Source organism: Schistocerca cancellata, chromosome 2 (assembly GCF_023864275.1).
Source record: "Schistocerca cancellata isolate TAMUIC-IGC-003103 chromosome 2, iqSchCanc2.1, whole genome shotgun sequence".
NCBI lineage: Eukaryota > Metazoa > Arthropoda > Insecta > Orthoptera > Acrididae > Schistocerca > Schistocerca cancellata.
The window spans coordinates 535,020,598-535,043,995 of record NC_064627.1 but is presented as its reverse complement, the minus strand read 5'-3'; the positions used below and the strand labels follow the sequence as shown (position 1 = coordinate 535,043,995).

The window sequence follows — 23,398 nt, the reverse complement described above, 5'->3', positions numbered from 1 at the left end:
ACTCGTGAATCATTTAATGATGGCATCCGTCCACGTCGGTATCCGATCGGAGGAAATTAGTCGGCCCACTTACTTACTGCAGAAATAAGCACCGAATCGTCGTGTAGCGTTGTCTAATGCAAATGAGAAATGTCCTGTGCATTCAGTATAACAACTACCGCAACGACGCGATTATCTCGATGCGCAACATTTATTTGTCACCTTCGTTGACCTCATCGCTGATGTTGCTTCCAAGTTTCTTTCGAAGAGCAAACCACGTTCTTCGTAGCCGAATTGTGAGACCAGAGGCTCCTGCTGTTGGCGATGGAGCCAGGCCCTATCAGATCGCTTCCGTATATGGCGGTCGGACGGAAAGCAAAACTGTCGAAAGGCGACAGTTGTGCTACAGTTGGGGGTATTATTGGCTCGATACGTTAAAATGTCTGCGAGAAGTAAGCACTTAACTATGAGTGAGAAACCACCGTTCCCAAACACCGCCATGGTGCCAAACCTCGATTCGTTTATAAATCTTGAGGTGATGTTTGATTCGGAAGACGTACGCTATCGAATGTTGTGTCCTTCCAATTGGTAGGCGGTTTAGTTTCGTATTTCTTACAGATGTTATCTGCCACCTACACGTTCCATTGCTACTAGTGAGTGGCGTTTCGCATGTAGAAGGCGTGATCCGAAATGGGTGCTTTACGTAAAATTCTTCGACGAGGATGGGATTCGAACCCACGCGTGCAGAGCACATTGGATTAGCAGTCCAACGCCTTAACCACTCGGCCACCTCGTCTGATGCATCAGAAACTGCGTCCCTCGCTAGTCCTTACGGAAAGAAGTCGTTTGTCGATTCCAAAACGCATCGTACTGTGGCTGGTGTTAACGCTGTAACGCCCTGCTGCAGTGCAGCTGACCAAGCTCCCACTCGTGAATCATTTAATGATGGCATCCGTCCACGTCGGTATCCGATCGGAGGAAATTAGTCGGCCCACTTACTTACTGCAGAAATAAGCACCGAATCGTCGTGTAGCGTTGTCTAATGCAAATGAGAAATGTCCTGTGCATTCAGTATAACAACTACCGCAACGACGCGATTATCTCGATGCGCAACATTTATTTGTCACCTTCGTTGACCTCATCGCTGATGTTGCTTCCAAGTTTCTTTCGAAGAGCAAACCACGTTCTTCGTAGCCGAATTGTGAGACCAGAGGCTCCTGCTGTTGGCGATGGAGCCAGGCCCTATCAGATCGCTTCCGTATATGGCGGTCGGACGGAAAGCAAAACTGTCGAAAGGCGACAGTTGTGCTACAGTTGGGGGTATTATTGGCTCGATACGTTAAAATGTCTGCGAGAAGTAAGCACTTAACTATGAGTGAGAAACCACCGTTCCCAAACACCGCCATGGTGCCAAACCTCGATTCGTTTATAAATCTTGAGGTGATGTTTGATTCGGAAGACGTACGCTATCGAATGTTGTGTCCTTCCAATTGGTAGGCGGTTTAGTTTCGTATTTCTTACAGATGTTATCTGCCACCTACACGTTCCATTGCTACTAGTGAGTGGCGTTTCGCATGTAGAAGGCGTGATCCGAAATGGGTGCTTTACGTAAAATTCTTCGACGAGGATGGGATTCGAACCCACGCGTGCAGAGCACATTGGATTAGCAGTCCAACGCCTTAACCACTCGGCCACCTCGTCTGATGCATCAGAAACTGCGTCCCTCGCTAGTCCTTACGGAAAGAAGTCGTTTGTCGATTCCAAAACGCATCGTACTGTGGCTGGTGTTAACGCTGTAACGCCCTGCTGCAGTGCAGCTGACCAAGCTCCCACTCGTGAATCATTTAATGATGGCATCCGTCCACGTCGGTATCCGATCGGAGGAAATTAGTCGGCCCACTTACTTACTGCAGAAATAAGCACCGAATCGTCGTGTAGCGTTGTCTAATGCAAATGAGAAATGTCCTGTGCATTCAGTATAACAACTACCGCAACGACGCGATTATCTCGATGCGCAACATTTATTTGTCACCTTCGTTGACCTCATCGCTGATGTTGCTTCCAAGTTTCTTTCGAAGAGCAAACCACGTTCTTCGTAGCCGAATTGTGAGACCAGAGGCTCCTGCTGTTGGCGATGGAGCCAGGCCCTATCAGATCGCTTCCGTATATGGCGGTCGGACGGAAAGCAAAACTGTCGAAAGGCGACAGTTGTGCTACAGTTGGGGGTATTATTGGCTCGATACGTTAAAATGTCTGCGAGAAGTAAGCACTTAACTATGAGTGAGAAACCACCGTTCCCAAACACCGCCATGGTGCCAAACCTCAATTCGTTTATAAATCTTGAGGTGATGTTTGATTCGGAAGACGTACGCTATCGAATGTTGTGTCCTTCCAATTGGTAGGCGGTTTAGTTTCGTATTTCTTACAGATGTTATCTGCCACCTACACGTTCCATTGCTACTAGTGAGTGGCGTTTCGCATGTAGAAGGCGTGATCCGAAATGGGTGCTTTACGTAAAATTCTTCGACGAGGATGGGATTCGAACCCACGCGTGCAGAGCACATTGGATTAGCAGTCCAACGCCTTAACCACTCGGCCACCTCGTCTGATGCATCAGAAACTGCGTCCCTCGCTAGTCCTTACGGAAAGAAGTCGTTTGTCGATTCCAAAACGCATCGTACTGTGGCTGGTGTTAACGCTGTAACGCCCTGCTGCAGTGCAGCTGACCAAGCTCCCACTCGTGAATCATTTAATGATGGCATCCGTCCACGTCGGTATCCGATCGGAGGAAATTAGTCGGCCCACTTACTTACTGCAGAAATAAGCACCGAATCGTCGTGTAGCGTTGTCTAATGCAAATGAGAAATGTCCTGTGCATTCAGTATAACAACTACCGCAACGACGCGATTATCTCGATGCGCAACATTTATTTGTCACCTTCGTTGACCTCATCGCTGATGTTGCTTCCAAGTTTCTTTCGAAGAGCAAACCACGTTCTTCGTAGCCGAATTGTGAGACCAGAGGCTCCTGCTGTTGGCGATGGAGCCAGGCCCTATCAGATCGCTTCCGTATATGGCGGTCGGACGGAAAGCAAAACTGTCGAAAGGCGACAGTTGTGCTACAGTTGGGGGTATTATTGGCTCGATACGTTAAAATGTCTGCGAGAAGTAAGCACTTAACTATGAGTGAGAAACCACCGTTCCCAAACACCGCCATGGTGCCAAACCTCGATTCGTTTATAAATCTTGAGGTGATGTTTGATTCGGAAGACGTACGCTATCGAATGTTGTGTCCTTCCAATTGGTAGGCGGTTTAGTTTCGTATTTCTTACAGATGTTATCTGCCACCTACACGTTCCATTGCTACTAGTGAGTGGCGTTTCGCATGTAGAAGGCGTGATCCGAAATGGGTGCTTTACGTAAAATTCTTCGACGAGGATGGGATTCGAACCCACGCGTGCAGAGCACATTGGATTAGCAGTCCAACGCCTTAACCACTCGGCCACCTCGTCTGATGCATCAGAAACTGCGTCCCTCGCTAGTCCTTACGGAAAGAAGTCGTTTGTCGATTCCAAAACGCATCGTACTGTGGCTGGTGTTAACGCTGTAACGCCCTGCTGCAGTGCAGCTGACCAAGCTCCCACTCGTGAATCATTTAATGATGGCATCCGTCCACGTCGGTATCCGATCGGAGGAAATTAGTCGGCCCACTTACTTACTGCAGAAATAAGCACCGAATCGTCGTGTAGCGTTGTCTAATGCAAATGAGAAATGTCCTGTGCATTCAGTATAACAACTACCGCAACGACGCGATTATCTCGATGCGCAACATTTATTTGTCACCTTCGTTGACCTCATCGCTGATGTTGCTTCCAAGTTTCTTTCGAAGAGCAAACCACGTTCTTCGTAGCCGAATTGTGAGACCAGAGGCTCCTGCTGTTGGCGATGGAGCCAGGCCCTATCAGATCGCTTCCGTATATGGCGGTCGGACGGAAAGCAAAACTGTCGAAAGGCGACAGTTGTGCTACAGTTGGGGGTATTATTGGCTCGATACGTTAAAATGTCTGCGAGAAGTAAGCACTTAACTATGAGTGAGAAACCACCGTTCCCAAACACCGCCATGGTGCCAAACCTCGATTCGTTTATAAATCTTGAGGTGATGTTTGATTCGGAAGACGTACGCTATCGAATGTTGTGTCCTTCCAATTGGTAGGCGGTTTAGTTTCGTATTTCTTACAGATGTTATCTGCCACCTACACGTTCCATTGCTACTAGTGAGTGGCGTTTCGCATGTAGAAGGCGTGATCCGAAATGGGTGCTTTACGTAAAATTCTTCGACGAGGATGGGATTCGAACCCACGCGTGCAGAGCACATTGGATTAGCAGTCCAACGCCTTAACCACTCGGCCACCTCGTCTGATGCATCAGAAACTGCGTCCCTCGCTAGTCCTTACGGAAAGAAGTCGTTTGTCGATTCCAAAACGCATCGTACTGTGGCTGGTGTTAACGCTGTAACGCCCTGCTGCAGTGCAGCTGACCAAGCTCCCACTCGTGAATCATTTAATGATGGCATCCGTCCACGTCGGTATCCGATCGGAGGAAATTAGTCGGCCCACTTACTTACTGCAGAAATAAGCACCGAATCGTCGTGTAGCGTTGTCTAATGCAAATGAGAAATGTCCTGTGCATTCAGTATAACAACTACCGCAACGACGCGATTATCTCGATGCGCAACATTTATTTGTCACCTTCGTTGACCTCATCGCTGATGTTGCTTCCAAGTTTCTTTCGAAGAGCAAACCACGTTCTTCGTAGCCGAATTGTGAGACCAGAGGCTCCTGCTGTTGGCGATGGAGCCAGGCCCTATCAGATCGCTTCCGTATATGGCGGTCGGACGGAAAGCAAAACTGTCGAAAGGCGACAGTTGTGCTACAGTTGGGGGTATTATTGGCTCGATACGTTAAAATGTCTGCGAGAAGTAAGCACTTAACTATGAGTGAGAAACCACCGTTCCCAAACACCGCCATGGTGCCAAACCTCGATTCGTTTATAAATCTTGAGGTGATGTTTGATTCGGAAGACGTACGCTATCGAATGTTGTGTCCTTCCAATTGGTAGGCGGTTTAGTTTCGTATTTCTTACAGATGTTATCTGCCACCTACACGTTCCATTGCTACTAGTGAGTGGCGTTTCGCATGTAGAAGGCGTGATCCGAAATGGGTGCTTTACGTAAAATTCTTCGACGAGGATGGGATTCGAACCCACGCGTGCAGAGCACATTGGATTAGCAGTCCAACGCCTTAACCACTCGGCCACCTCGTCTGATGCATCAGAAACTGCGTCCCTCGCTAGTCCTTACGGAAAGAAGTCGTTTGTCGATTCCAAAACGCATCGTACTGTGGCTGGTGTTAACGCTGTAACGCCCTGCTGCAGTGCAGCTGACCAAGCTCCCACTCGTGAATCATTTAATGATGGCATCCGTCCACGTCGGTATCCGATCGGAGGAAATTAGTCGGCCCACTTACTTACTGCAGAAATAAGCACCGAATCGTCGTGTAGCGTTGTCTAATGCAAATGAGAAATGTCCTGTGCATTCAGTATAACAACTACCACAACGACGCGATTATCTCGATGCGCAACATTTATTTGTCACCTTCGTTGACCTCATCGCTGATGTTGCTTCCAAGTTTCTTTCGAAGAGCAAACCACGTTCTTCGTAGCCGAATTGTGAGACCAGAGGCTCCTGCTGTTGGCGATGGAGCCAGGCCCTATCAGATCGCTTCCGTATATGGCGGTCGGACGGAAAGCAAAACTGTCGAAAGGCGACAGTTGTGCTACAGTTGGGGGTATTATTGGCTCGATACGTTAAAATGTCTGCGAGAAGTAAGCACTTAACTATGAGTGAGAAACCACCGTTCCCAAACACCGCCATGGTGCCAAACCTCGATTCGTTTATAAATCTTGAGGTGATGTTTGATTCGGAAGACGTACGCTATCGAATGTTGTGTCCTTCCAATTGGTAGGCGGTTTAGTTTCGTATTTCTTACAGATGTTATCTGCCACCTACACGTTCCATTGCTACTAGTGAGTGGCGTTTCGCATGTAGAAGGCGTGATCCGAAATGGGTGCTTTACGTAAAATTCTTCGACGAGGATGGGATTCGAACCCACGCGTGCAGAGCACATTGGATTAGCAGTCCAACGCCTTAACCACTCGGCCACCTCGTCTGATGCATCAGAAACTGCGTCCCTCGCTAGTCCTTACGGAAAGAAGTCGTTTGTCGATTCCAAAACGCATCGTACTGTGGCTGGTGTTAACGCTGTAACGCCCTGCTGCAGTGCAGCTGACCAAGCTCCCACTCGTGAATCATTTAATGATGGCATCCGTCCACGTCGGTATCCGATCGGAGGAAATTAGTCGGCCCACTTACTTACTGCAGAAATAAGCACCGAATCGTCGTGTAGCGTTGTCTAATGCAAATGAGAAATGTCCTGTGCATTCAGTATAACAACTACCGCAACGACGCGATTATCTCGATGCGCAACATTTATTTGTCACCTTCGTTGACCTCATCGCTGATGTTGCTTCCAAGTTTCTTTCGAAGAGCAAACCACGTTCTTCGTAGCCGAATTGTGAGACCAGAGGCTCCTGCTGTTGGCGATGGAGCCAGGCCCTATCAGATCGCTTCCGTATATGGCGGTCGGACGGAAAGCAAAACTGTCGAAAGGCGACAGTTGTGCTACAGTTGGGGGTATTATTGGCTCGATACGTTAAAATGTCTGCGAGAAGTAAGCACTTAACTATGAGTGAGAAACCACCGTTCCCAAACACCGCCATGGTGCCAAACCTCGATTCGTTTATAAATCTTGAGGTGATGTTTGATTCGGAAGACGTACGCTATCGAATGTTGTGTCCTTCCAATTGGTAGGCGGTTTAGTTTCGTATTTCTTACAGATGTTATCTGCCACCTACACGTTCCATTGCTACTAGTGAGTGGCGTTTCGCATGTAGAAGGCGTGATCCGAAATGGGTGCTTTACGTAAAATTCTTCGACGAGGATGGGATTCGAACCCACGCGTGCAGAGCACATTGGATTAGCAGTCCAACGCCTTAACCACTCGGCCACCTCGTCTGATGCATCAGAAACTGCGTCCCTCGCTAGTCCTTACGGAAAGAAGTCGTTTGTCGATTCCAAAACGCATCGTACTGTGGCTGGTGTTAACGCTGTAACGCCCTGCTGCAGTGCAGCTGACCAAGCTCCCACTCGTGAATCATTTAATGATGGCATCCGTCCACGTCGGTATCCGATCGGAGGAAATTAGTCGGCCCACTTACTTACTGCAGAAATAAGCACCGAATCGTCGTGTAGCGTTGTCTAATGCAAATGAGAAATGTCCTGTGCATTCAGTATAACAACTACCGCAACGACGCGATTATCTCGATGCGCAACATTTATTTGTCACCTTCGTTGACCTCATCGCTGATGTTGCTTCCAAGTTTCTTTCGAAGAGCAAACCACGTTCTTCGTAGCCGAATTGTGAGACCAGAGGCTCCTGCTGTTGGCGATGGAGCCAGGCCCTATCAGATCGCTTCCGTATATGGCGGTCGGACGGAAAGCAAAACTGTCGAAAGGCGACAGTTGTGCTACAGTTGGGGGTATTATTGGCTCGATACGTTAAAATGTCTGCGAGAAGTAAGCACTTAACTATGAGTGAGAAACCACCGTTCCCAAACACCGCCATGGTGCCAAACCTCGATTCGTTTATAAATCTTGAGGTGATGTTTGATTCGGAAGACGTACGCTATCGAATGTTGTGTCCTTCCAATTGGTAGGCGGTTTAGTTTCGTATTTCTTACAGATGTTATCTGCCACCTACACGTTCCATTGCTACTAGTGAGTGGCGTTTCGCATGTAGAAGGCGTGATCCGAAATGGGTGCTTTACGTAAAATTCTTCGACGAGGATGGGATTCGAACCCACGCGTGCAGAGCACATTGGATTAGCAGTCCAACGCCTTAACCACTCGGCCACCTCGTCTGATGCATCAGAAACTGCGTCCCTCGCTAGTCCTTACGGAAAGAAGTCGTTTGTCGATTCCAAAACGCATCGTACTGTGGCTGGTGTTAACGCTGTAACGCCCTGCTGCAGTGCAGCTGACCAAGCTCCCACTCGTGAATCATTTAATGATGGCATCCGTCCACGTCGGTATCCGATCGGAGGAAATTAGTCGGCCCACTTACTTACTGCAGAAATAAGCACCGAATCGTCGTGTAGCGTTGTCTAATGCAAATGAGAAATGTCCTGTGCATTCAGTATAACAACTACCGCAACGACGCGATTATCTCGATGCGCAACATTTATTTGTCACCTTCGTTGACCTCATCGCTGATGTTGCTTCCAAGTTTCTTTCGAAGAGCAAACCACGTTCTTCGTAGCCGAATTGTGAGACCAGAGGCTCCTGCTGTTGGCGATGGAGCCAGGCCCTATCAGATCGCTTCCGTATATGGCGGTCGGACGGAAAGCAAAACTGTCGAAAGGCGACAGTTGTGCTACAGTTGGGGGTATTATTGGCTCGATACGTTAAAATGTCTGCGAGAAGTAAGCACTTAACTATGAGTGAGAAACCACCGTTCCCAAACACCGCCATGGTGCCAAACCTCGATTCGTTTATAAATCTTGAGGTGATGTTTGATTCGGAAGACGTACGCTATCGAATGTTGTGTCCTTCCAATTGGTAGGCGGTTTAGTTTCGTATTTCTTACAGATGTTATCTGCCACCTACACGTTCCATTGCTACTAGTGAGTGGCGTTTCGCATGTAGAAGGCGTGATCCGAAATGGGTGCTTTACGTAAAATTCTTCGACGAGGATGGGATTCGAACCCACGCGTGCAGAGCACATTGGATTAGCAGTCCAACGCCTTAACCACTCGGCCACCTCGTCTGATGCATCAGAAACTGCGTCCCTCGCTAGTCCTTACGGAAAGAAGTCGTTTGTCGATTCCAAAACGCATCGTACTGTGGCTGGTGTTAACGCTGTAACGCCCTGCTGCAGTGCAGCTGACCAAGCTCCCACTCGTGAATCATTTAATGATGGCATCCGTCCACGTCGGTATCCGATCGGAGGAAATTAGTCGGCCCACTTACTTACTGCAGAAATAAGCACCGAATCGTCGTGTAGCGTTGTCTAATGCAAATGAGAAATGTCCTGTGCATTCAGTATAACAACTACCGCAACGACGCGATTATCTCGATGCGCAACATTTATTTGTCACCTTCGTTGACCTCATCGCTGATGTTGCTTCCAAGTTTCTTTCGAAGAGCAAACCACGTTCTTCGTAGCCGAATTGTGAGACCAGAGGCTCCTGCTGTTGGCGATGGAGCCAGGCCCTATCAGATCGCTTCCGTATATGGCGGTCGGACGGAAAGCAAAACTGTCGAAAGGCGACAGTTGTGCTACAGTTGGGGGTATTATTGGCTCGATACGTTAAAATGTCTGCGAGAAGTAAGCACTTAACTATGAGTGAGAAACCACCGTTCCCAAACACCGCCATGGTGCCAAACCTCGATTCGTTTATAAATCTTGAGGTGATGTTTGATTCGGAAGACGTACGCTATCGAATGTTGTGTCCTTCCAATTGGTAGGCGGTTTAGTTTCGTATTTCTTACAGATGTTATCTGCCACCTACACGTTCCATTGCTACTAGTGAGTGGCGTTTCGCATGTAGAAGGCGTGATCCGAAATGGGTGCTTTACGTAAAATTCTTCGACGAGGATGGGATTCGAACCCACGCGTGCAGAGCACATTGGATTAGCAGTCCAACGCCTTAACCACTCGGCCACCTCGTCTGATGCATCAGAAACTGCGTCCCTCGCTAGTCCTTACGGAAAGAAGTCGTTTGTCGATTCCAAAACGCATCGTACTGTGGCTGGTGTTAACGCTGTAACGCCCTGCTGCAGTGCAGCTGACCAAGCTCCCACTCGTGAATCATTTAATGATGGCATCCGTCCACGTCGGTATCCGATCGGAGGAAATTAGTCGGCCCACTTACTTACTGCAGAAATAAGCACCGAATCGTCGTGTAGCGTTGTCTAATGCAAATGAGAAATGTCCTGTGCATTCAGTATAACAACTACCGCAACGACGCGATTATCTCGATGCGCAACATTTATTTGTCACCTTCGTTGACCTCATCGCTGATGTTGCTTCCAAGTTTCTTTCGAAGAGCAAACCACGTTCTTCGTAGCCGAATTGTGAGACCAGAGGCTCCTGCTGTTGGCGATGGAGCCAGGCCCTATCAGAACGCTTCCGTATATGGCGGTCGGACGGAAAGCAAAACTGTCGAAAGGCGACAGTTGTGCTACAGTTGGGGGTATTATTGGCTCGATACGTTAAAATGTCTGCGAGAAGTAAGCACTTAACTATGAGTGAGAAACCACCGTTCCCAAACACCGCCATGGTGCCAAACCTCGATTCGTTTATAAATCTTGAGGTGATGTTTGATTCGGAAGACGTACGCTATCGAATGTTGTGTCCTTCCAATTGGTAGGCGGTTTAGTTTCGTATTTCTTACAGATGTTATCTGCCACCTACACGTTCCATTGCTACTAGTGAGTGGCGTTTCGCATGTAGAAGGCGTGATCCGAAATGGGTGCTTTACGTAAAATTCTTCGACGAGGATGGGATTCGAACCCACGCGTGCAGAGCACATTGGATTAGCAGTCCAACGCCTTAACCACTCGGCCACCTCGTCTGATGCATCAGAAACTGCGTCCCTCGCTAGTCCTTACGGAAAGAAGTCGTTTGTCGATTCCAAAACGCATCGTACTGTGGCTGGTGTTAACGCTGTAACGCCCTGCTGCAGTGCAGCTGACCAAGCTCCCACTCGTGAATCATTTAATGATGGCATCCGTCCACGTCGGTATCCGATCGGAGGAAATTAGTCGGCCCACTTACTTACTGCAGAAATAAGCACCGAATCGTCGTGTAGCGTTGTCTAATGCAAATGAGAAATGTCCTGTGCATTCAGTATAACAACTACCACAACGACGCGATTATCTCGATGCGCAACATTTATTTGTCACCTTCGTTGACCTCATCGCTGATGTTGCTTCCAAGTTTCTTTCGAAGAGCAAACCACGTTCTTCGTAGCCGAATTGTGAGACCAGAGGCTCCTGCTGTTGGCGATGGAGCCAGGCCCTATCAGATCGCTTCCGTATATGGCGGTCGGACGGAAAGCAAAACTGTCGAAAGGCGACAGTTGTGCTACAGTTGGGGGTATTATTGGCTCGATACGTTAAAATGTCTGCGAGAAGTAAGCACTTAACTATGAGTGAGAAACCACCGTTCCCAAACACCGCCATGGTGCCAAACCTCGATTCGTTTATAAATCTTGAGGTGATGTTTGATTCGGAAGACGTACGCTATCGAATGTTGTGTCCTTCCAATTGGTAGGCGGTTTAGTTTCGTATTTCTTACAGATGTTATCTGCCACCTACACGTTCCATTGCTACTAGTGAGTGGCGTTTCGCATGTAGAAGGCGTGATCCGAAATGGGTGCTTTACGTAAAATTCTTCGACGAGGATGGGATTCGAACCCACGCGTGCAGAGCACATTGGATTAGCAGTCCAACGCCTTAACCACTCGGCCACCTCGTCTGATGCATCAGAAACTGCGTCCCTCGCTAGTCCTTACGGAAAGAAGTCGTTTGTCGATTCCAAAACGCATCGTACTGTGGCTGGTGTTAACGCTGTAACGCCCTGCTGCAGTGCAGCTGACCAAGCTCCCACTCGTGAATCATTTAATGATGGCATCCGTCCACGTCGGTATCCGATCGGAGGAAATTAGTCGGCCCACTTACTTACTGCAGAAATAAGCACCGAATCGTCGTGTAGCGTTGTCTAATGCAAATGAGAAATGTCCTGTGCATTCAGTATAACAACTACCGCAACGACGCGATTATCTCGATGCGCAACATTTATTTGTCACCTTCGTTGACCTCATCGCTGATGTTGCTTCCAAGTTTCTTTCGAAGAGCAAACCACGTTCTTCGTAGCCGAATTGTGAGACCAGAGGCTCCTGCTGTTGGCGATGGAGCCAGGCCCTATCAGATCGCTTCCGTATATGGCGGTCGGACGGAAAGCAAAACTGTCGAAAGGCGACAGTTGTGCTACAGTTGGGGGTATTATTGGCTCGATACGTTAAAATGTCTGCGAGAAGTAAGCACTTAACTATGAGTGAGAAACCACCGTTCCCAAACACCGCCATGGTGCCAAACCTCGATTCGTTTATAAATCTTGAGGTGATGTTTGATTCGGAAGACGTACGCTATCGAATGTTGTGTCCTTCCAATTGGTAGGCGGTTTAGTTTCGTATTTCTTACAGATGTTATCTGCCACCTACACGTTCCATTGCTACTAGTGAGTGGCGTTTCGCATGTAGAAGGCGTGATCCGAAATGGGTGCTTTACGTAAAATTCTTCGACGAGGATGGGATTCGAACCCACGCGTGCAGAGCACATTGGATTAGCAGTCCAACGCCTTAACCACTCGGCCACCTCGTCTGATGCATCAGAAACTGCGTCCCTCGCTAGTCCTTACGGAAAGAAGTCGTTTGTCGATTCCAAAACGCATCGTACTGTGGCTGGTGTTAACGCTGTAACGCCCTGCTGCAGTGCAGCTGACCAAGCTCCCACTCGTGAATCATTTAATGATGGCATCCGTCCACGTCGGTATCCGATCGGAGGAAATTAGTCGGCCCACTTACTTACTGCAGAAATAAGCACCGAATCGTCGTGTAGCGTTGTCTAATGCAAATGAGAAATGTCCTGTGCATTCAGTATAACAACTACCACAACGACGCGATTATCTCGATGCGCAACATTTATTTGTCACCTTCGTTGACCTCATCGCTGATGTTGCTTCCAAGTTTCTTTCGAAGAGCAAACCACGTTCTTCGTAGCCGAATTGTGAGACCAGAGGCTCCTGCTGTTGGCGATGGAGCCAGGCCCTATCAGATCGCTTCCGTATATGGCGGTCGGACGGAAAGCAAAACTGTCGAAAGGCGACAGTTGTGCTACAGTTGGGGGTATTATTGGCTCGATACGTTAAAATGTCTGCGAGAAGTAAGCACTTAACTATGAGTGAGAAACCACCGTTCCCAAACACCGCCATGGTGCCAAACCTCGATTCGTTTATAAATCTTGAGGTGATGTTTGATTCGGAAGACGTACGCTATCGAATGTTGTGTCCTTCCAATTGGTAGGCGGTTTAGTTTCGTATTTCTTACAGATGTTATCTGCCACCTACACGTTCCATTGCTACTAGTGAGTGGCGTTTCGCATGTAGAAGGCGTGATCCGAAATGGGTGCTTTACGTAAAATTCTTCGACGAGGATGGGATTCGAACCCACGCGTGCAGAGCACATTGGATTAGCAGTCCAACGCCTTAACCACTCGGCCACCTCGTCTGATGCATCAGAAACTGCGTCCCTCGCTAGTCCTTACGGAAAGAAGTCGTTTGTCGATTCCAAAACGCATCGTACTGTGGCTGGTGTTAACGCTGTAACGCCCTGCTGCAGTGCAGCTGACCAAGCTCCCACTCGTGAATCATTTAATGATGGCATCCGTCCACGTCGGTATCCGATCGGAGGAAATTAGTCGGCCCACTTACTTACTGCAGAAATAAGCACCGAATCGTCGTGTAGCGTTGTCTAATGCAAATGAGAAATGTCCTGTGCATTCAGTATAACAACTACCGCAACGACGCGATTATCTCGATGCGCAACATTTATTTGTCACCTTCGTTGACCTCATCGCTGATGTTGCTTCCAAGTTTCTTTCGAAGAGCAAACCACGTTCTTCGTAGCCGAATTGTGAGACCAGAGGCTCCTGCTGTTGGCGATGGAGCCAGGCCCTATCAGATCGCTTCCGTATATGGCGGTCGGACGGAAAGCAAAACTGTCGAAAGGCGACAGTTGGGGGTATTATTGGCTCGATACGTTAAAATGTCTGCGAGAAGTAAGCACTTAACTATGAGTGAGAAACCACCGTTCCCAAACACCGCCATGGTGCCAAACCTCGATTCGTTTATAAATCTTGAGGTGATGTTTGATTCGGAAGACGTACGCTATCGAATGTTGTGTCCTTCCAATTGGTAGGCGGTTTAGTTTCGTATTTCTTACAGATGTTATCTGCCACCTACACGTTCCATTGCTACTAGTGAGTGGCGTTTCGCATGTAGAAGGCGTGATCCGAAATGGGTGCTTTACGTAAAATTCTTCGACGAGGATGGGATTCGAACCCACGCGTGCAGAGCACATTGGATTAGCAGTCCAACGCCTTAACCACTCGGCCACCTCGTCTGATGCATCAGAAACTGCGTCCCTCGCTAGTCCTTACGGAAAGAAGTCGTTTGTCGATTCCAAAACGCATCGTACTGTGGCTGGTGTTAACGCTGTAACGCCCTGCTGCAGTGCAGCTGACCAAGCTCCCACTCGTGAATCATTTAATGATGGCATCCGTCCACGTCGGTATCCGATCGGAGGAAATTAGTCGGCCCACTTACTTACTGCAGAAATAAGCACCGAATCGTCGTGTAGCGTTGTCTAATGCAAATGAGAAATGTCCTGTGCATTCAGTATAACAACTACCGCAACGACGCGATTATCTCGATGCGCAACATTTATTTGTCACCTTCGTTGACCTCATCGCTGATGTTGCTTCCAAGTTTCTTTCGAAGAGCAAACCACGTTCTTCGTAGCCGAATTGTGAGACCAGAGGCTCCTGCTGTTGGCGATGGAGCCAGGCCCTATCAGATCGCTTCCGTATATGGCGGTCGGACGGAAAGCAAAACTGTCGAAAGGCGACAGTTGTGCTACAGTTGGGGGTATTATTGGCTCGATACGTTAAAATGTCTGCGAGAAGTAAGCACTTAACTATGAGTGAGAAACCACCGTTCCCAAACACCGCCATGGTGCCAAACCTCGATTCGTTTATAAATCTTGAGGTGATGTTTGATTCGGAAGACGTACGCTATCGAATGTTGTGTCCTTCCAATTGGTAGGCGGTTTAGTTTCGTATTTCTTACAGATGTTATCTGCCACCTACACGTTCCATTGCTACTAGTGAGTGGCGTTTCGCATGTAGAAGGCGTGATCCGAAATGGGTGCTTTACGTAAAATTCTTCGACGAGGATGGGATTCGAACCCACGCGTGCAGAGCACATTGGATTAGCAGTCCAACGCCTTAACCACTCGGCCACCTCGTCTGATGCATCAGAAACTGCGTCCCTCGCTAGTCCTTACGGAAAGAAGTCGTTTGTCGATTCCAAAACGCATCGTACTGTGGCTGGTGTTAACGCTGTAACGCCCTGCTGCAGTGCAGCTGACCAAGCTCCCACTCGTGAATCATTTAATGATGGCATCCGTCCACGTCGGTATCCGATCGGAGGAAATTAGTCGGCCCACTTACTTACTGCAGAAATAAGCACCGAATCGTCGTGTAGCGTTGTCTAATGCAAATGAGAAATGTCCTGTGCATTCAGTATAACAACTACCGCAACGACGCGATTATCTCGATGCGCAACATTTATTTGTCACCTTCGTTGACCTCATCGCTGATGTTGCTTCCAAGTTTCTTTCGAAGAGCAAACCACGTTCTTCGTAGCCGAATTGTGAGACCAGAGGCTCCTGCTGTTGGCGATGGAGCCAGGCCCTATCAGATCGCTTCCGTATATGGCGGTCGGACGGAAAGCAAAACTGTCGAATGGCGACAGTTGTGCTACAGTTGGGGGTATTATTGGCTCGATACGTTAAAATGTCTGCGAGAAGTAAGCACTTAACTATGAGTGAGAAACCACCGTTCCCAAACACCGCCATGGTGCCAAACCTCGATTCGTTTATAAATCTTGAGGTGATGTTTGATTCGGAAGACGTACGCTATCGAATGTTGTGTCCTTCCAATTGGTAGGCGGTTTAGTTTCGTATTTCTTACAGATGTTATCTGCCACCTACACGTTCCATTGCTACTAGTGAGTGGCGTTTCGCATGTAGAAGGCGTGATCCGAAATGGGTGCTTTACGTAAAATTCTTCGACGAGGATGGGATTCGAACCCACGCGTGCAGAGCACATTGGATTAGCAGTCCAACGCCTTAACCACTCGGCCACCTCGTCTGATGCATCAGAAACTGCGTCCCTCGCTAGTCCTTACGGAAAGAAGTCGTTTGTCGATTCCAAAACGCATCGTACTGTGGCTGGTGTTAACGCTGTAACGCCCTGCTGCAGTGCAGCTGACCAAGCTCCCACTCGTGAATCATTTAATGATGGCATCCGTCCACGTCGGTATCCGATCGGAGGAAATTAGTCGGCCCACTTACTTACTGCAGAAATAAGCACCGAATCGTCGTGTAGCGTTGTCTAATGCAAATGAGAAATGTCCTGTGCATTCAGTATAACAACTACCGCAACGACGCGATTATCTCGATGCGCAACATTTATTTGTCACCTTCGTTGACCTCATCGCTGATGTTGCTTCCAAGTTTCTTTCGAAGAGCAAACCACGTTCTTCGTAGCCGAATTGTGAGACCAGAGGCTCCTGCTGTTGGCGATGGAGCCAGGCCCTATCAGATCGCTTCCGTATATGGCGGTCGGACGGAAAGCAAAACTGTCGAAAGGCGACAGTTGTGCTACAGTTGGGGGTATTATTGGCTCGATACGTTAAAATGTCTGCGAGAAGTAAGCACTTAACTATGAGTGAGAAACCACCGTTCCCAAACACCGCCATGGTGCCAAACCTCGATTCGTTTATAAATCTTGAGGTGATGTTTGATTCGGAAGACGTACGCTATCGAATGTTGTGTCCTTCCAATTGGTAGGCGGTTTAGTTTCGTATTTCTTACAGATGTTATCTGCCACCTACACGTTCCATTGCTACTAGTGAGTGGCGTTTCGCATGTAGAAGGCGTGATCCGAAATGGGTGCTTTACGTAAAATTCTTCGACGAGGATGGGATTCGAACCCACGCGTGCAGAGCACATTGGATTAGCAGTCCAACGCCTTAACCACTCGGCCACCTCGTCTGATGCATCAGAAACTGCGTCCCTCGCTAGTCCTTACGGAAAGAAGTCGTTTGTCGATTCCAAAACGCATCGTACTGTGGCTGGTGTTAACGCTGTAACGCCCTGCTGCAGTGCAGCTGACCAAGCTCCCACTCGTGAATCATTTAATGATGGCATCCGTCCACGTCGGTATCCGATCGGAGGAAATTAGTCGGCCCACTTACTTACTGCAGAAATAAGCACCGAATCGTCGTGTAGCGTTGTCTAATGCAAATGAGAAATGTCCTGTGCATTCAGTATAACAACTACCGCAACGACGCGATTATCTCGATGCGCAACATTTATTTGTCACCTTCGTTGACCTCATCGCTGATGTTGCTTCCAAGTTTCTTTCGAAGAGCAAACCACGTTCTTCGTAGCCGAATTGTGAGACCAGAGGCTCCTGCTGTTGGCGATGGAGCCAGGCCCTATCAGATCGCTTCCGTATATGGCGGTCGGACGGAAAGCAAAACTGTCGAAAGGCGACAGTTGTGCTACAGTTGGGGGTATTATTGGCTCGATACGTTAAAATGTCTGCGAGAAGTAAGCACTTAACTATGAGTGAGAAACCACCGTTCCCAAACACCGCCATGGTGCCAAACCTCGATTCGTTTATAAATCTTGAGGTGATGTTTGATTCGGAAGACGTACGCTATCGAATGTTGTGTCCTTCCAATTGGTAGGCGGTTTAGTTTCGTATTTCTTACAGATGTTATCTGCCACCTACACGTTCCATTGCTACTAGTGAGTGGCGTTTCGCATGTAGAAGGCGTGATCCGAAATGGGTGCTTTACGTAAAATTCTTCGACGAGGATGGGATTCGAACCCACGCGTGCAGAGCACATTGGATTAGCAGTCCAACGCCTTAACCACTCGGCCACCTCGTCTGATGCATCAGAAACTGCGTCCCTCGCTAGTCCTTACGGAAAGAAGTCGTTTGTCGATTCCAAAACGCATCGTACTGTGGCTGGTGTTAACGCTGTAACGCCCTGCTGCAGTGCAGCTGACCAAGCTCCCACTCGTGAATCATTTAATGATGGCATCCGTCCACGTCGGTATCCGATCGGAGGAAATTAGTCGGCCCACTTACTTACTGCAGAAATAAGCACCGAATCGTCGTGTAGCGTTGTCTAATGCAAATGAGAAATGTCCTGTGCATTCAGTATAACAACTACCGCAACGACGCGATTATCTCGATGCGCAACATTTATTTGTCACCTTCGTTGACCTCATCGCTGATGTTGCTTCCAAGTTTCTTTCGAAGAGCAAACCACGTTCTTCGTAGCCGAATTGTGAGACCAGAGGCTCCTGCTGTTGGCGATGGAGCCAGGCCCTATCAGATCGCTTCCGTATATGGCGGTCGGACGGAAAGCAAAACTGTCGAAAGGCGACAGTTGTGCTACAGTTGGGGGTATTATTGGCTCGATACGTTAAAATGTCTGCGAGAAGTAAGCACTTAACTATGAGTGAGAAACCACCGTTCCCAAACACCGCCATGGTGCCAAACCTCGATTCGTTTATAAATCTTGAGGTGATGTTTGATTCGGAAGACGTACGCTATCGAATGTTGTGTCCTTCCAATTGGTAGGCGGTTTAGTTTCGTATTTCTTACAGATGTTATCTGCCACCTACACGTTCCATTGCTACTAGTGAGTGGCGTTTCGCATGTAGAAGGCGTGATCCGAAATGGGTGCTTTACGTAAAATTCTTCGACGAGGATGGGATTCGAACCCACGCGTGCAGAGCACATTGGATTAGCAGTCCAACGCCTTAACCACTCGGCCACCTCGTCTGATGCATCAGAAACTGCGTCCCTCGCTAGTCCTTACGGAAAGAAGTCGTTTGTCGATTCCAAAACGCATCGTACTGTGGCTGGTGTTAACGCTGTAACGCCCTGCTGCAGTGCAGCTGACCAAGCTCCCACTCGTGAATCATTTAATGATGGCATCCGTCCACGTCGGTATCCGATCGGAGGAAATTAGTCGGCCCACTTACTTACTGCAGAAATAAGCACCGAATCGTCGTGTAGCGTTGTCTAATGCAAATGAGAAATGTCCTGTGCATTCAGTATAACAACTACCGCAACGACGCGATTATCTCGATGCGCAACATTTATTTGTCACCTTCGTTGACCTCATCGCTGATGTTGCTTCCAAGTTTCTTTCGAAGAGCAAACCACGTTCTTCGTAGCCGAATTGTGAGACCAGAGGCTCCTGCTGTTGGCGATGGAGCCAGGCCCTATCAGATCGCTTCCGTATATGGCGGTCGGACGGAAAGCAAAACTGTCGAAAGGCGACAGTTGTGCTACAGTTGGGGGTATTATTGGCTCGATACGTTAAAATGTCTGCGAGAAGTAAGCACTTAACTATGAGTGAGAAACCACCGTTCCCAAACACCGCCATGGTGCCAAACCTCGATTCGTTTATAAATCTTGAGGTGATGTTTGATTCGGAAGACGTACGCTATCGAATGTTGTGTCCTTCCAATTGGTAGGCGGTTTAGTTTCGTATTTCTTACAGATGTTATCTGCCACCTACACGTTCCATTGCTACTAGTGAGTGGCGTTTCGCATGTAGAAGGCGTGATCCGAAATGGGTGCTTTACGTAAAATTCTTCGACGAGGATGGGATTCGAACCCACGCGTGCAGAGCACATTGGATTAGCAGTCCAACGCCTTAACCACTCGGCCACCTCGTCTGATGCATCAGAAACTGCGTCCCTCGCTAGTCCTTACGGAAAGAAGTCGTTTGTCGATTCCAAAACGCATCGTACTGTGGCTGGTGTTAACGCTGTAACGCCCTGCTGCAGTGCAGCTGACCAAGCTCCCACTCGTGAATCATTTAATGATGGCATCCGTCCACGTCGGTATCCGATCGGAGGAAATTAGTCGGCCCACTTACTTACTGCAGAAATAAGCACCGAATCGTCGTGTAGCGTTGTCTAATGCAAATGAGAAATGTCCTGTGCATTCAGTATAACAACTACCGCAACGACGCGATTATCTCGATGCGCAACATTTATTTGTCACCTTCGTTGACCTCATCGCTGATGTTGCTTCCAAGTTTCTTTCGAAGAGCAAACCACGTTCTTCGTAGCCGAATTGTGAGACCAGAGGCTCCTGCTGTTGGCGATGGAGCCAGGCCCTATCAGATCGCTTCCGTATATGGCGGTCGGACGGAAAGCAAAACTGTCGAAAGGCGACAGTTGTGCTACAGTTGGGGGTATTATTGGCTCGATACGTTAAAATGTCTGCGAGAAGTAAGCACTTAACTATGAGTGAGAAACCACCGTTCCCAAACACCGCCATGGTGCCAAACCTCGATTCGTTTATAAATCTTGAGGTGATGTTTGATTCGGAAGACGTACGCTATCGAATGTTGTGTCCTTCCAATTGGTAGGCGGTTTAGTTTCGTATTTCTTACAGATGTTATCTGCCACCTACACGTTCCATTGCTACTAGTGAGTGGCGTTTCGCATGTAGAAGGCGTGATCCGAAATGGGTGCTTTACGTAAAATTCTTCGACGAGGATGGGATTCGAACCCACGCGTGCAGAGCACATTGGATTAGCAGTCCAACGCCTTAACCACTCGGCCACCTCGTCTGATGCATCAGAAACTGCGTCCCTCGCTAGTCCTTACGGAAAGAAGTCGTTTGTCGATTCCAAAACGCATCGTACTGTGGCTGGTGTTAACGCTGTAACGCCCTGCTGCAGTGCAGCTGACCAAGCTCCCACTCGTGAATCATTTAATGATGGCATCCGTCCACGTCGGTATCCGATCGGAGGAAATTAGTCGGCCCACTTACTTACTGCAGAAATAAGCACCGAATCGTCGTGTAGCGTTGTCTAATGCAAATGAGAAATGTCCTGTGCATTCAGTATAACAACTACCGCAACGACGCGATTATCTCGATGCGCAACATTTATTTGTCACCTTCGTTGACCTCATCGCTGATGTTGCTTCCAAGTTTCTTTCGAAGAGCAAACCACGTTCTTCGTAGCCGAATTGTGAGACCAGAGGCTCCTGCTGTTGGCGATGGAGCCAGGCCCTATCAGATCGCTTCCGTATATGGCGGTCGGACGGAAAGCAAAACTGCTACAGTTGGGGGTATTATTGGCTCGATACGTTAAAATGTCTGCGAGAAGTAAGCACTTAACTATGAGTGAGAAACCACCGTTCCCAAACACCGCCATGGTGCCAAACCTCGATTCGTTTATAAATCTTGAGGTGATGTTTGATTCGGATGACGTACGCTATCGAATGTTGTGTCCTTCCAATTGGTAGGCGGTTTAGTTTCGTATTTCTTACAGATGTTATCTGCCACCTACACGTTCCATTGCTACTAGTGAGTGGCGTTTCGCATGTAGAAGGCGTGATCCGAAATGGGTGCTTTACGTAAAATTCTTCGACGAGGATGGGATTCGAACCCACGCGTGCAGAGCACATTGGATTAGCAGTCCAACAGCCTTAACCACTCGGCCACCTCGCCTGATGCATCGGAAACTGCGTCCCTCGCTAGTCCTTACGGAAAGAAGTCGTTTGTCGATTCCAAAACGCATCGTACTGTGGCTGGTGTTAACGCTGTAACGCCCTGCTGCAGTGCAGCTGACCAAGCTCCCACTCGTGAATCATTTAATGATGGCATCCGTCCACGTCGGTATCCGATCGGAGGAAATTAGTCGGCCCACTTACTTACTGCAGAAATAAGCACCGAATCGTCGTGTAGCGTTGTCTAATGCAAATGAGAAATGTCCTGTGCATTCAGTATAACAACTACCGCAACGACGCGATTATCTCGATGCGCAACATTTATTTGTCACCTTCGTTGACCTCATCGCTGATGTTGCTTCCAAGTTTCTTTCGAAGAGCAAACCACGTTCTTCGTAGCCGAATTGTGAGACCAGAGGCTCCTGCTGTTGGCGATGGAGCCAGGCCCTATCAGATCGCTTCCGTATATGGCGGTCGGACGGAAAGCAAAACTGCTACAGTTGGGGGTATTATTGGCTCGATACGTTAAAATGTCTGCGAGAAGTAAGCACTTAACTATGAGTGATAAACCACCGTTCCCAAACACCGCCATGGTGCCAAACCTCGATTCGTTTATAAATCTTGAGGTGATGTTTGATTCGGAAGACGTACGCTATCGAATGTTGTGTCCTTCCAATTGGTAGGCGGTTTAGTTTCGTATTTCTTACAGATGTTATCTGCCACCTACACGTTCCATTGCTACTAGTGAGTGGCGTTTCGCATGTAGAAGGCGTGATCCGAAATGGGTGCTTTACGTAAAATTCTTCGACGAGGATGGGATTCGAACCCACGCGTGCAGAGCACATTGGATTAGCAGTCCAACAGCCTTAACCACTCGGCCACCTCGCCTGATGCATCGGAAACTGCGTCCCTCGCTAGTCCTTACGGAAAGAAGTCGTTTGTCGATTCCAAAACGCATCGTACTGTGGCTGGTGTTAACGCTGTAACGCCCTGCTGCAGTGCAGCTGACCAAGCTCCCACTCGTGAATCATTTAATGATGGCATCCGTCCACGTCGGTATCCGATCGGAGGAAATTAGTCGGCCCACTTACTTACTGCAGAAATAAGCACCGAATCGTCGTGTAGCGTTGTCTAATGCAAATGAGAAATGTCCTGTGCATTCAGTATAACAACTACCGCAACGACGCGATTATCTCGATGCGCAACATTTATTTGTCACCTTCGTTGACCTCATCGCTGATGTTGCTTCCAAGTTTCTTTCGAAGAGCAAACCACGTTCTTCGTAGCCGAATTGTGAGACCAGAGGCTCCTGCTGTTGGCGATGGAGCCAGGCCCTATCAGATCGCTTCCGTATATGGCGGTCGGACGGAAAGCAAAACTGCTACAGTTGGGGGTATTATTGGCTCGATACGTTAAAATGTCTGCGAGAAGTAAGCACTTAACTATGAGTGAGAAACCACCGTTCCCAAACACCGCCATGGTGCCAAACCTCGATTCGTTTATAAATCTTGAGGTGATGTTTGATTCGGATGACGTACGCTATCGAATGTTGTGTCCTTCCAATTGGTAGGCGGTTTAGTTTCGTATTTCTTACAGATGTTATCTGCCACCTACACGTTCCATTGCTACTAGTGAGTGGCGTTTCGCATGTAGAAGGCGTGATCCGAAATGGGTGCTTTACGTAAAATTCTTCGACGAGGATGGGATTCGAACCCACGCGTGCAGAGCACATTGGATTAGCAGTCCAACGCCTTAACCACTCGGCCACCTCGTCTGAAGCATCAGAAACTGCGTCCCTCGCTAGTCCTTACGGAAAGAAGTCGTTTGTCGATTCCAAA

General features: G+C 48.4%; 26 non-coding genes across 26 annotated transcripts; all 26 read right to left on the bottom strand.

Annotated features, from left to right (window-relative positions):
- Positions 1-693: 693 nt before the first annotated feature.
- Positions 694-775, bottom strand: Trnas-gcu (transfer RNA serine (anticodon GCU)). The gene has a single exon. It is a non-coding gene; the product is annotated as a tRNA-Ser (tRNA).
- Positions 776-1,598: 823 nt separating this feature from the next.
- Positions 1,599-1,680, bottom strand: Trnas-gcu (transfer RNA serine (anticodon GCU)). Its single transcript has one exon. It is a non-coding gene; the product is annotated as a tRNA-Ser (tRNA).
- An 823-nt stretch (positions 1,681-2,503) lies between these two features.
- Trnas-gcu (transfer RNA serine (anticodon GCU)) lies at positions 2,504-2,585 on the bottom strand. The gene has a single exon. It is a non-coding gene; the product is annotated as a tRNA-Ser (tRNA).
- Positions 2,586-3,408: 823 nt separating this feature from the next.
- Trnas-gcu (transfer RNA serine (anticodon GCU)) lies at positions 3,409-3,490 on the bottom strand. Its single transcript has one exon. It is a non-coding gene; the product is annotated as a tRNA-Ser (tRNA).
- Positions 3,491-4,313: 823 nt separating this feature from the next.
- On the bottom strand, positions 4,314-4,395 carry Trnas-gcu (transfer RNA serine (anticodon GCU)). The gene has a single exon. It is a non-coding gene; the product is annotated as a tRNA-Ser (tRNA).
- Positions 4,396-5,218: 823 nt separating this feature from the next.
- Positions 5,219-5,300, bottom strand: Trnas-gcu (transfer RNA serine (anticodon GCU)). Its single transcript has one exon. It is a non-coding gene; the product is annotated as a tRNA-Ser (tRNA).
- Positions 5,301-6,123: 823 nt separating this feature from the next.
- Positions 6,124-6,205, bottom strand: Trnas-gcu (transfer RNA serine (anticodon GCU)). The gene has a single exon. It is a non-coding gene; the product is annotated as a tRNA-Ser (tRNA).
- Positions 6,206-7,028: 823 nt separating this feature from the next.
- Positions 7,029-7,110, bottom strand: Trnas-gcu (transfer RNA serine (anticodon GCU)). The gene has a single exon. It is a non-coding gene; the product is annotated as a tRNA-Ser (tRNA).
- An 823-nt stretch (positions 7,111-7,933) lies between these two features.
- On the bottom strand, positions 7,934-8,015 carry Trnas-gcu (transfer RNA serine (anticodon GCU)). The gene has a single exon. It is a non-coding gene; the product is annotated as a tRNA-Ser (tRNA).
- Positions 8,016-8,838: 823 nt separating this feature from the next.
- Positions 8,839-8,920, bottom strand: Trnas-gcu (transfer RNA serine (anticodon GCU)). The gene has a single exon. It is a non-coding gene; the product is annotated as a tRNA-Ser (tRNA).
- An 823-nt stretch (positions 8,921-9,743) lies between these two features.
- Positions 9,744-9,825, bottom strand: Trnas-gcu (transfer RNA serine (anticodon GCU)). The gene has a single exon. It is a non-coding gene; the product is annotated as a tRNA-Ser (tRNA).
- An 823-nt stretch (positions 9,826-10,648) lies between these two features.
- Positions 10,649-10,730, bottom strand: Trnas-gcu (transfer RNA serine (anticodon GCU)). The gene has a single exon. It is a non-coding gene; the product is annotated as a tRNA-Ser (tRNA).
- Positions 10,731-11,553: 823 nt separating this feature from the next.
- On the bottom strand, positions 11,554-11,635 carry Trnas-gcu (transfer RNA serine (anticodon GCU)). The gene has a single exon. It is a non-coding gene; the product is annotated as a tRNA-Ser (tRNA).
- Positions 11,636-12,458: 823 nt separating this feature from the next.
- On the bottom strand, positions 12,459-12,540 carry Trnas-gcu (transfer RNA serine (anticodon GCU)). Its single transcript has one exon. It is a non-coding gene; the product is annotated as a tRNA-Ser (tRNA).
- An 823-nt stretch (positions 12,541-13,363) lies between these two features.
- Positions 13,364-13,445, bottom strand: Trnas-gcu (transfer RNA serine (anticodon GCU)). Its single transcript has one exon. It is a non-coding gene; the product is annotated as a tRNA-Ser (tRNA).
- Positions 13,446-14,257: 812 nt separating this feature from the next.
- On the bottom strand, positions 14,258-14,339 carry Trnas-gcu (transfer RNA serine (anticodon GCU)). Its single transcript has one exon. It is a non-coding gene; the product is annotated as a tRNA-Ser (tRNA).
- Positions 14,340-15,162: 823 nt separating this feature from the next.
- On the bottom strand, positions 15,163-15,244 carry Trnas-gcu (transfer RNA serine (anticodon GCU)). Its single transcript has one exon. It is a non-coding gene; the product is annotated as a tRNA-Ser (tRNA).
- An 823-nt stretch (positions 15,245-16,067) lies between these two features.
- On the bottom strand, positions 16,068-16,149 carry Trnas-gcu (transfer RNA serine (anticodon GCU)). The gene has a single exon. It is a non-coding gene; the product is annotated as a tRNA-Ser (tRNA).
- Positions 16,150-16,972: 823 nt separating this feature from the next.
- Trnas-gcu (transfer RNA serine (anticodon GCU)) lies at positions 16,973-17,054 on the bottom strand. Its single transcript has one exon. It is a non-coding gene; the product is annotated as a tRNA-Ser (tRNA).
- Positions 17,055-17,877: 823 nt separating this feature from the next.
- On the bottom strand, positions 17,878-17,959 carry Trnas-gcu (transfer RNA serine (anticodon GCU)). Its single transcript has one exon. It is a non-coding gene; the product is annotated as a tRNA-Ser (tRNA).
- Positions 17,960-18,782: 823 nt separating this feature from the next.
- On the bottom strand, positions 18,783-18,864 carry Trnas-gcu (transfer RNA serine (anticodon GCU)). The gene has a single exon. It is a non-coding gene; the product is annotated as a tRNA-Ser (tRNA).
- An 823-nt stretch (positions 18,865-19,687) lies between these two features.
- On the bottom strand, positions 19,688-19,769 carry Trnas-gcu (transfer RNA serine (anticodon GCU)). Its single transcript has one exon. It is a non-coding gene; the product is annotated as a tRNA-Ser (tRNA).
- Positions 19,770-20,592: 823 nt separating this feature from the next.
- Trnas-gcu (transfer RNA serine (anticodon GCU)) lies at positions 20,593-20,674 on the bottom strand. The gene has a single exon. It is a non-coding gene; the product is annotated as a tRNA-Ser (tRNA).
- An 804-nt stretch (positions 20,675-21,478) lies between these two features.
- Trnas-gcu (transfer RNA serine (anticodon GCU)) lies at positions 21,479-21,561 on the bottom strand. Its single transcript has one exon. It is a non-coding gene; the product is annotated as a tRNA-Ser (tRNA).
- An 804-nt stretch (positions 21,562-22,365) lies between these two features.
- Trnas-gcu (transfer RNA serine (anticodon GCU)) lies at positions 22,366-22,448 on the bottom strand. Its single transcript has one exon. It is a non-coding gene; the product is annotated as a tRNA-Ser (tRNA).
- Positions 22,449-23,252: 804 nt separating this feature from the next.
- Trnas-gcu (transfer RNA serine (anticodon GCU)) lies at positions 23,253-23,334 on the bottom strand. The gene has a single exon. It is a non-coding gene; the product is annotated as a tRNA-Ser (tRNA).
- Positions 23,335-23,398: the final 64 nt, after the last annotated feature.